Source organism: Crassostrea angulata, chromosome 2, assembly GCF_025612915.1.
Source record: "Crassostrea angulata isolate pt1a10 chromosome 2, ASM2561291v2, whole genome shotgun sequence".
NCBI classification, from domain to species: Eukaryota; Metazoa; Mollusca; class Bivalvia; order Ostreida; family Ostreidae; genus Magallana; species Magallana angulata.
Genome location: NC_069112.1, coordinates 76,717,121 through 76,729,614, shown reverse-complemented (window position 1 = coordinate 76,729,614; position 12,494 = coordinate 76,717,121). Strand labels below are relative to the sequence as shown.

Here is a 12,494-nt window from a genome sequence, read left to right as displayed (position 1 = left end):
GACCCCTGGGGGTAGGGTAGGGCCACAATGGGGGGGGGGGGGTCTAAGTTTTACATAGGAATATATAGAGTAAATTTTAAAAAATCTTCTTCTCAGAAACTAATCAGCCAGGAAAGCTGTAACTTGTGTTGAAGCATTCTCAGGTAGTGTAGATACAAAGTTGTAAAAATCATGATCCCTGGGGGTAGGGTAGGGCGACAATGGGGGGGGGGGTCTAAGTTTTAAATAGGAATATATAGAGTAAATCTTAAAAGATCTTCTTCTCAGAAACTAATCAGCCAGAAAAGCTGAAACTTGTGTGGAAGCATCCTCAGGTAGTGTAGATTTTAAACTGTGAAAATCATGATCCCCAAGGGTAGAGTAGGGCCACAATGGGGGGTCGAAGTTTTACATAGGAATATATAGAGTAAATCTTAAAAGATCTTCTCAGAAACTAATCAGCCAGGAATGCTGAAACTTGTGTTGAAGTACCTCAGGTAGTGTAGATTAATAGTTGTGAAAATCATGACTCCTGGGGGGAGTCTAAGTTTTAAATAGGAATATATAGAGTAAATAAAAAAATAAAAATAAAAAAATAAAAAATAAAAAAAATTCTTCTCAGAAACTAATCAGCCAGGAAAGCTGGAACTTGTGTGGAAGCATTTTCAGGTAGTGAAGATTCAAAGTTGTGAAAAACATGACCCTCGGGGGTAGTGTTTGGGAGTAGGGTGGGGCCACATTAGGGGTGTTAAAGTTTTACATAGAAATACATAGAGTAAATCTTTACACTCTTCTTCTCAGAAACTAATCAGCCAGATGATTCTTTATAATTGTTAAGACTGTGGCCTCAGGACAATTCTTCGGCCTCACAAGAAGTTTCAGAATTTGATGTAGCTTTCTATACCATATATACATGCATAAACACTTGTTAAGGATCTTTTTAGAACTGCAATACTCAACATGTGATATTAATATAAAATCATCATGTTAGAATAGGGACTAACGATTATAAACATAAGAATATCCAGGGGGTATAGTATATTTTATTTATACAGGATCTACATATATTATTATACATTGTCCAGATAGTTTGTATTATGTCTCCATTAAGCTGATTTTATCATACATATTGTTCCTCGGGTGGGCGGTGTGGCCCATGGGGCTCTTGTTGTATGTTAAAACAGGTAATGATTATTTTTATTCCGTCACCATTAATGGAATATAGAACCTATTAATGTCACAAACATCTGAGGACAAAATCGAATACATCTATTTTCCAAAGGACCTATAACATTATAAAAGAAATATAACAAGCTAGAAAGAAGCGCTACAAAAAGCAACAAAACATGCATAACTTAAAAAACAGATTGGTCTAAAAAATAACAGACCTAGAATAAGATTTCGATCTTAGTGACAAATGACAACGCTCACCTACCGATCAACGGTAAAATCGCCCAAAAATGAAAGATCCTGAATTCTGTTTATTGTGTATTTACAATTCTTTGTCATGTAAACAAGGCTCGTGCCCTGTTTTTGTTTACATAGGTTCAATATACAAGAAAAAAATCTTTTTAAATCTGGTTTGTAAATCTTATTATTTATTTTAAGCATACATAAACAGTTCCTAACGATTAACACATTCATTTTAGGTCTAAAACTGAAATTTTCACTTCATCATTCAAAATGTAAACAAAAGTTTTGTTTACATAGCAAAGAATTGTGAGTTCTGTAACTAGATAATAACTCACCGAATGACTCTCAAATTTTGGTTGCCTATTAAAAATGCCTTACTGAAGCATTGTAAACATAAAAATCGAAAAATAATTGTTGACCAAAATTGTGACCATGCCCATTTGAATGTCTGACAAGTATATGGAACTAAATATTCGCTGCAATAAACAGACACGTTTTTAAAGTCGGGAACATATTACTTTTAATGAAAAGGAAATGGAAGACATGAAGTAAGTAAAACAAATTCTAAATGTACTGCATAAATGTAGTTGACTATTTCAAAAACTTGTACGGCTTCTAAAAAGTCTTGTTTTGTCGAAATTATTTGATTACTTTATTACAACGCTATGTAACATTTTTCCAAAAAAGGTCTACTTTTAATAAAGTTCAAGTACATTTGATTATTTTATTTTTCGCTTTGCTTACCGCTTACTTTAAAATAAAATATATTGTTTTATCTACAGTAAAACAAATAAAGCTATTCACAAAAAGTTAATTTGTGACCTTTCAACTGGATTTTTTGATGACATTCCTCAAGTGTCTGGTAATAATGATAGATGGAAGGAATATTGTACACAGCGTTATCGTTTACCTGCACATCATCATTAATCTGTGTTGGACGACCTTCGCTACCTTGAGTGTAATGGTCTTATTGAAGTTGGAAAATATGAAGTTCTCCTTGAAACGAATTTGACAGACGAGCCATACCAGTTATTAACATGGCATGGGACAGTATACGGCAAAAAGAAAAAAGAAACGGAAAGGAATAGACAAAGATAACCAAAACCTGGAGGTAAACATTTTATTTTCGCGTTTTATCAGCCAGACTAACAAGAAACTTAGTAGATATAATTATGTTAATAGATTGTTATATTTTGCCATTCAAGCTAAGAAAGCAACACAGAAAACAAATTAATACAGAAAAATGAAAGTCAAGGAGGGATTACGGTACACCTACCGTTTGTTAAACTTTACATCACATCACACATCAACTTGTATCCATATAAACGTATCTTGAATCCATGAAATTCTGAGGACGTTACCCCTGATCCTTTCATTAAAATTTTGGTCCGAAGAAAATTTTCTTTAAGAACTCCAGGCTCCCGACCAGCAAAAAGCACTTACTTATACTTGAAATCATTTTGTTTACCTTAATGACAGTAAAATCAGCCTCGTGCACTATCTTAATTCAACATACAGCCACTTGACAGTCAATTAACGTTATTTATTATTGACATTTAGCTTGTAAATATAACTTTGTATGTTTATTATAAAATTGATATATCTTTTATAGACATGATTGCATTTACAGCAAAAATAACAGTAAGAGCTAACAGTGGAAGCAAAGAAATGCACAAAGAAATGCACAAAGATATCTTCACAGTTAGTAAGGAGGCTAGCTGTCGAAATTGACACCCCGAGAAAACCATTGTCAACCGACGCGAAGCACTTTTTATTTTATTATACTGAATGCCTTGCTTTTAAAGAATTTTACCGCTCTTATATAGAAATGAAGGAATTCTACGGCGAATCGTATGTGCATAATTTACGCGCATGTAACAATTTGTTGTGTTACCGTTGCCAAGTGTGTTGCTAACGCTGAGGTTAAAAGAACGGATTACCAACTTCGTCTTAACCAATCAGATTTCAGTATTAAACATAAAAGTATAATAATCTTAATTATCTTAATTATCTTAATTGTTTCATTTTTGAACGTATGTATATATCAACAAGAAAATACTTCGTATTTGTATTGCACATGAGTTCTAAGTATCACTTTTAGAATAGATTTGACATTGTATCAATGTATATATGGGTATAGTCCACTAATGCATTTTCCATGGGCGGTAATGTTAACGTTAGGGTTCATAGCTCCGGCCCTAATTTTCGTTCAGCAACGAGGGACCTCTTGATTTTAAAGCTCACCAAACTGTCTCTTTCCTGTTAAAATTTCGTGGTTTGAAGTCAGATTCTTTTTCTAGCAAAATGCGTCTGTATTGAAAAACTCTGAAAATGAAAGTAAAAGTAGGGAATTTCTCAGTTTTGGAAAGGGTGTACATCAAACAATTTCAATTCTTTTCTTCAAATGATAATTCAATTTTGACACTTGTTTTTAAAATTGAAAATCCTCTTTTCTGACATGTGTCAAGCATTCTGATTTAAAATGTCCCAATAAAGGTACATATAATCTGAAAGTATAGGATTCATTTTGCTTAAAGGAACTACTTTGTTGTCGTACCGATTCTAAAAATAGTTTGAGGGATATACCCATATAGCTCAAATAAAGCAACCAATTGATCATTGTTTTGTCTAATGATGATGTATTGAGGAAAGGAAAACAAAAATTTACTGATGATAAATACAAACTCTTTTTTTTATCTTAAGGATTACTTTAACTCAGGGTTTGAGATTTAAAAACAGAACAGACAAAGTTGTTTTAAATGCACATAATAACAGTATTATAAACAAATAACAATATTGATATCCATGCTTTGCTTATTGGAGGAAGACTTGCTTCGACAAAGGTACATTGATTTTGAAATAGGACGAAATTCGAACTATTTTTTTCCATTTTTATTTCTCTTAAATACTTTATGTAGCATTGCAATTGCTAAGTTAAAAGTTAATTTTCTACGTATTTTGATATCATTTTACATAATTTAAGGTTGTGTTATCTCGTGTATTATGTATAATTCTATATCACTGGCTTGCACGAGATCGGAAAAATCTTAGTATACATAAAATTGATTCCAGATAAAAGATATCGAAAATTTGATCATTGACCCTATATGTTGTTTATATTAACAGAATAAAGATAATTTTGAAAATTGATCAAGATAAATTCAAATTCGGAGCTAAAACAGTTCATTGCAATATAAAATTAGTAAAACTATTCGTACTTTATCATTTCGAACCAACAAATTGTTTTATTATATCTCATACTTTAAAAGTTAAGAAAACCTTGGAAAGGTTGGTCAATTTAGACACATTTTTCAATAAACATTCAAAGGTTTCTAGCGTAAAAAGTAGGTCATTGACCTAGATACTTGAAAGTGAAAAAAATCATCTCAATAGTAGAACAACAATGAACAATTTGTAGTTTTTTGTTCCTATTTGTGGAATTTTTTCGCTCCTTAGAGAACGTAATCCTTACATTGTAAAACACTTTAAACACTTCGATTGAATGTAATTTTTCCTTGAAACTAAGTCAATCACCGACTTTTTCAGTTGTAACCATTGATACAATTTTGAGAAGATAAAACTATATATGATTAGTCATTGGAATATAAAATGAATTTAAAGTAAATTAATGAGTCTTAATGAAAAATATAAATACTTCTTGAGACACAATATACATAATAGCGAAATCTGATTTCCTAACAATTTCAGTTCATATTTTCTTTTCTAGAACTAGGTACAGTTTAACTAATATTATGATCCTTTTAAGAGTAACTTTAAAAATATCACCGAACTTTGAAATGTTATATTCATTTACACAAGTTTATCAAATATATAGGAATCTATAAAAATGTATCTGATTAGATTTTGGCAAGGCTTAACATAACGTTTTAAACAATTGCATTTTCCTCTATTTTTTTTTAACTGAGCAGAGGGCAAATATACTGTAGTAGTTTTTTAATAGAAAAAAGTTGATGTCCAAAGACATTTCTAAAGATGAAAATCACATTTCAACTTTATCAAGTGATATCACAAAATATATAGTAATAACATTGTGTACGACGGCTTAGGACACATTTTGCTCTTCTAAATATCTAGGACAACAATTTAATTATTTTTGACCATATTACAGATACAACATGTATTTGATTGTTAATTGTGCTAAAATATTTACCGCTGTGTATTATCTAAAAGTGACATAGTTTTGCTGGAAATAACATTTAACAATATCAATAATTTCATAAATTTTGTGCTTAAATGGTTTCAGTTTTGTGCATTGCATTCCATAATATCATCTGAAGGAAAAAGTTTGATAAGCAAGCAGAAACTATGCAAAATGATTTTGACTTGGGAGATACTAGTAAGAAAAAGTTCTTGTGATATTTTTGCAGATATCATTAATTGAATTTTTCTTCATTTTTTTTTATACCAACTGCACTAACGGCATTGTTGCAGAGATTAAAAGAGAATGCCGCCATACGAAAATGCAATCTACCAAACATACATGCAAATAGGTATCTCCTATAAATAACGACTTTTGCTAGAGGAAAAAAAAAATAGACACAATCTGGTTGCGAGGAAATCAACAGATTTTCTATTTTTAGAAGGTCAGGACAACACCTGGACTTTGATATTCAACATATATGACCCGGAAATGGGGCGAAATCTTTGTACAAAAACCCCTTTTTAAAATTGCGATTGAGCTATAAACAAAGACTTGAGATTCCGGTAGCTCTTTATTCTTCCTATTTGCAAAAGTATAATTTGTACATATTTTATGCGTATATTCCTGAAGATTTTTTTCATGCAATACTTTATTCGTGTATGAAAACGAAAGGAATGATTAAAGCAGGGATTTTGTTTTGTTCTAAACTGTTATCTAATTAAAAGAAAATTGATATTTTGTTGGCTTCTTTTTTAATTTTATTATAAAATCAATTCAATTTCCGTTTAAATTTTATTCTTATTATAAACACCAATTTCCGTAATGTTGCTAAATAATCTATATTCATCAAAGCATTTTAGGCTATTGAATTAAGAATCATGTATGTAACAAATTTGAGATGAATATATCATTATGTAAAATACTAAAACTATCAAACTTCGCTGGTTTTGCGAGTGTCTGCAAATCTAGTCATAATGATAAAAATATCTCAAATAGTACTCATAACACATGGATTTTGGTTATAATAACTAATTACAAATACAAGACAATCACTTTAATTCTGGTGTTTTTTTAAAAACATGCTTTGAAGTGCAGCTAATGTCAATTATCAATATATTCCAACAATAAATGTACACTCATTTGGAGTTTTCCCTTTGAAAGAACAAGATAATAATCTTTTTGAAACTTCGTTAATATAAAAGAGCTGATACATGTATACACGTGGTGAACACGAATTTTTTGTTATTGTAGTTTTATGCAAACAAAGAAAAAACAAATCGCCCACGTTAATTCATTTGTTGTGTATTTGTTGTGTATATATCCTTCGAAGAGGTTTAAGCAAACGCTGTATAATAACGTAATGTCAAAGGACAACTACTCTATTTCAAATTATATTTAAAGGGCAGCTACACCGAATAATCTAAGAACTTGAAGAACACAGTTTCGGTATTTTCTGTTTGGTAATATTGTGATAAGTATGTGAGGCATTGGCCATTCTGCCGAATATAAATCCAACAAAACATATAAATATATTGGACGGTTACTTGCAATAGTAAAACCAATGAGAGTGGTACGTTTAAGTCTAAGGAAAAATATGAATCTGTTCATATGTAAAGATCTTATATTATTTAACTTTAGTTTACGTTTCCACACCGATGCGGAGGACATACACAATGGATCTTATTACTGTGTATTTCATTAATGATAGTAAAGCGGCAGGTAACGTCGTCGGGTGGAAAATGTACTTTAAAAAATTTTGTCGCCTACCCTACCATCAAGATGGGGATAATTTAGAAAATTTTTGCTTCTTAGAACAAACTGGACAACTTGCTGTTGGCAAATATGATATCCTAGAGAACATTTTTTATCATGTGAATAAAAGGGCTTTGCTTAACATCAAAGATACATCCTCAATGATCAACAGTCAGTTTTAAATCAACAATGAAAAGTATGTTATAACATGATTACATATTGACTGTTTTCCTATCATTAGAATGTGTATTTATGATTATGAAAAAAGTGCTTCAAGTTTGAACTCACACTTAGACTGGTCTAGATTGGATAACAGATATATTCAATCCGATATTTCCAATAAATCCATTTTTTCGTAAACACGTATTTTCAAGAAGATTAAACCAAATGTTTCATTTTTAACTCACATAGTACCTCATATAGGACATAGTTTTAAAACAATCAAACCACCTGTTCACTCAGTTTTACATAAAAGATAAAGGAATTTCACTCAATAAGTATAGAGAGATAACTATTTTTGATCAAATATAAAAACTGGAGCCAACAGCAAAGCATACACAAATTTTATAGGCAACCAACTTTATTTAACAAGCGTCCTATGCACATCTAATTGTTTCTTTATAGATGTTGGAGTGTAGGAATAGTGTTCAACATTTCTTCGTTAAGATGAATTATATTAAAACATGGCCTGTATTACATGATAAGTACTTGCTCTTTGCAAAATCACCGATATTTTTGTTACAAACTTTATTCTTAAGCATCTGACCTAAACTAAGGATAGTATTTTTGATTAACTTATAAGTGTACAATGTTAACAAAATTACTTATTCGACTTACGAGTTGATTAGGTCTTTGATTACACTAGCAAAGCTTTCAGTACTTTTAATGCTTGGATTAAAGGGGTATGGTCACGATGTTGTCAACAATTATTTTTTTCCCGATTTTAATGCTTACCATGCTTTAGTATGGCTTTTAATAGGCAACCAGAATTTGAGTATCATTTGTCGAGTTATAAACGAGTTACAGAGCTTACAGTTTTGTGCAATATAAACAATTTTTTAATAAACATTTTGAATGTTGAAGTAAAAATCACAGTTTAAGATATAAAATAAATGTTTTAAACGTTAGAACCTGTTTATATATACTTATGATGAATAAGACGATAGATAAATCAGATTGAAACAGATTTTTAACAGGTATATTGAATTTATGTAAAACAAAAACAGGGCACGCACCTTTTTTACATGACACAAGAATTAAAAGCCATGTATCTTTTTTTTATTTAAAACTCTGAGTGCATCTCAAATTCCAATTGATAATTAGAAATGCGTTCTTAAAGCATTGTAAATAATAAAAATAGAAAAATATAATTTGACCAAAATGGTGACCATGTCTAGAGTATAAAGTGTTAAAGCAGTTGAACAACAGTGTAAGTAACATAACATAATCTCTTTGGCGTACATTCTAACCCTTCAAAACATGAAAGCATGCCATGCAAGTAATACTTTTCTTGTTTTCATTTTTGGCAGCACTTGGTCTCACTTTTTTTGCTGAAATAAGAGTCAAACCCTTAAAGAAAAGGTGTCCAACAATTGAAAAAGAACTTGCATATATCTTAAACAATTTTGCCAGCAGTCTTGATGATATGCCCTTATCCTATACCACATTCCCCATAGAAAGATTAGAACATCGTTCATTCATTCCTGACTCAAAAATGGATCTTAAAATGATAAAGGAAACGAAAATACCATGCATATATCCACATTTTTCAAAACATATTGATGACATTCGGGGAAAACTACAACAATTGGTATTTCCCTACAACAAAGATGCCGTTAGATCATCAGCAATCATTGTTCAAAACTTGTTGTCTTTTATAGAAAATTTAAAAAAGAACTACAATATAAGAAAGTTACGATTTGACTGGAAGGAATCAATTGTGATATATGTAGAATTTGACGACACCTTTGATCAAAAGCAATTCATTGAACATCAATACCTATTGAGAGAAAGCACAAGAACAATTTTTCGTCTTATATTTGAACATGTCAACGATATTCGACTCGACAATCCATTTATTGAGATAAAAACTCTGACAATGAATGGTAAGAAAAGTTATGTGATGATTGATTGCAAAATAAATAAATCTACTGCAAGTACTCTCATTTTTAGGTAATTTCAGTGTCTTTCGGATCCGGTTTTTTTTTAACACGACATGCCTATTTTCCGGTTATAATTTTGGCGCACAACACGTGTTTTCAAATAGTAATTGTTAGGCCAAAAAGTGGGAAGTTTGTTTAAATATCGCATTTTAATCGTTATGAGGTATTGCAAAAAGCAAAGAGAGCAGCAAAATGTAAAAATGGTAAATGAGTGTGTTATATAATTGTACGTATTGCATGCATTGTCTTCCAACAATTACACTGCATTTATGTAGCTTGACGACCTCGTGTGTCCTCCGGTACAAGGATAGGATAAGTAATTACCTGTAGAGCTTGAAGATTAATTAAAACTATGTAACACTGATTAATTTACAGATAAATATGTTAAAACATATTGGATAGAAAGTATTTGACAGAAAAGGGGGAACAACTGCACTCAATTCTATGTGTTTTTGGCAGTCTCGACCTTAATTTTATAGGTATGATACAGTTTCATTGAGTTTATCAGTTTCTGTGACTGATAGATTGAGTCTTTTTTCGTACATTCCAAATTTTTTCCAAGTTTGCAATATACAACTGGTAAAATTATATATTCAATATGAAGATACACATGTTCAAGACACTATCAAGCAAAAACTCAAAGGTCAATTTTGATACACTATGTTTTATTATTCACACAATATGTAATTCTTGATAAATATTTTAAAGAAAATAATTGTAAAATGAATAGTTGTTTAGAATTTTCCAGAAATAGTACACACTTATTTACCATGTTTACATTTCGCTGCTTTCCTTGCTTTTTGCAATCCCTCTAAACGATGAGGATGCGATATTTTAACAAATGTCCCACCTAATGACCTAACCATTACTTTTTTAAAACACTTAACTTTTTTTGGAAAGTCGTGGCAAAAAAAAATATCTTTTTTATATTTTCTGTAGAAAATCAATAAACTATTTATGATTTTATGATAATCAATTGATTTGTGTAAATTATAATTTAATATGATGTATTATAGAGCATAATATAGGACATTATAAGATCATTTTTCATGGTGTTAAAGTTTTGCTGTTGCATTTTGGACCTTGTGAGCTGAAGCTCACTGTAGGAAAATGAAGGTGTAAAAGCATTAATATTTTGGCTTCTATAGTAAGTTTAAAGGTTGTTTTAGGTGTTTAAAATAATGTTTAATTTAAAAAAAAGGTTTGGTTTGACGCAAATTTTTAAAACACTGGAGTTACCTTAATATGGTATATATTTTTTTTGGCTTTTCAGACAGTCCTTGGCAGCGCAACTGGAACCAATATTGGCAATGAGTAATTTTTTATTCTTCAATGCTCATTTGTGTGAACATCGATTACTATATGTTGATGTTGCAAAACGTTGTTAAATATGTATATATTAAAAAGAAATAGCTACATACAAACGATTTTTATACTACTAAATATTTTAATTTCTAACTTAACCATGGTTTAACAATTGAATTATATCTGTTTTACCACTTTCAATTGACTGTCGATAAAATAAATCAGAAACAAACTATGTGTAATATTTCGTTAATTGTGAAAGTTAAAATATGCAAAACGTTATAAGTACCATATTGTATTTGATCATAGAATAATCCACTCAACATCAAGTTATACAGTATGAATTAGACGTCAATAGTTGATTCAAACACTTTATTATGTCTATCTTTGAATTCAAGTGCATAACATATTACCATAACAATTTATATGAATGTGAAAGTTAAAATCAAGAATCTTCAGCGTTCAAAGATACTTCTCGAACAAATTGTGCCACTCGATTCTTGAAAGCACGGAGGGTAATGCAAGCTATAAATCAAAGTAATATGTGACAATGCAATTGATTTGTTGTTATTCTAATTTTATTTTTGCAGAGTTCGTATTACTCTTATTATTATTATCATTATCATTCCAACGGAAGACCTTAATTTTTTTCTCAGGTTTCTTCTTCTATATTATTAAGGTCTTCTGTCTTCAGCGTCTTGTTTCTCATTCTTCTATATTATTATTATTCTTCTTGGTAGTCACCCTTAATTTCTCAGCCATTTCTCAATCGATTTTAATGATTTTTACAGGGATCGTGTCTTAGGTGAATGTCTTATTGAATCCCACTTCCTGTCTTAAAATTCATTTCCGCTTCTGAGTTATCTCCCTTTTTCATGTGTTTTGGAACACGATATTGTCCACGTATCTCCTCATGAACTGTTATAGTTAATGACTTGAAATGTATATGCAAGATAGAGCAGTAATTGTAGATTTCCTTGCTTGTTTTAGATTATAGATTTGACCAAAAGTCATTATCCTTGAAGCTCGCCTGGACCTGAAGATGTGGATGTTAATTTTTTGACAATTTTGGGGCAATTTGAGATTTGATCACGATGTTTCTTGTCTTCAATATGTTGTTTAAACAGGTAGAGCGTCAAACAGTTATCTATACAAAAATGTCAACTGACACCAAGCAAAATAGGCTGATCCCTCTTTTTAGGGGCCAAAAGGGGTCTAAAGTCGTTTATCTCTATTTTTTTTAAATAAACATTTTGCAATGCATTATATTGACAAAAATGTTTATCGTACATTTATTTATCTTAACAAAATAAATGTTTTCTGTTTTGTTACATAATTAGGGATATTAAGGGGTTAGAACTCCAATAGTTTGACCATTTATATCTTAAAAAGGATAGCTGTTTTGAAAGCATTATAGAATACTCAAAATAACGTTCATAGTAATATATAACCACCGAAGTTTCGTTTAATGCCTATTTAAGGAGATAAAGGGTCAGCCCCTAAAACAATCTTTCACAAATATCTCAAGAACGGTAACACATTTGGAACAAACGGTGTTCCGAATTGACCGACCTTTCATTTGATGTCAAAAAAGGGGCCAACCCCTAAAATTAGGGGGGAAAAGGGTCTATAGTCTTTTATATATGTCTCTTTTCAAATAAACATGTTGTAATGCATTATAGAAGCAAAACTGTTTATCCTTCAGCTCTTTAACTGTATAT

The 12,494-nt window shown here is 30.7% G+C and overlaps 1 pseudogene; it reads left to right on the top strand.

Annotated features, from left to right (window-relative positions):
- Window positions 1-1,935: 1,935 nt before the first annotated feature.
- On the top strand, window positions 1,936-11,248 carry LOC128174878 (uncharacterized; annotated as a pseudogene).
- The last annotated feature ends 1,246 nt before the right edge of the window (window positions 11,249-12,494 follow it).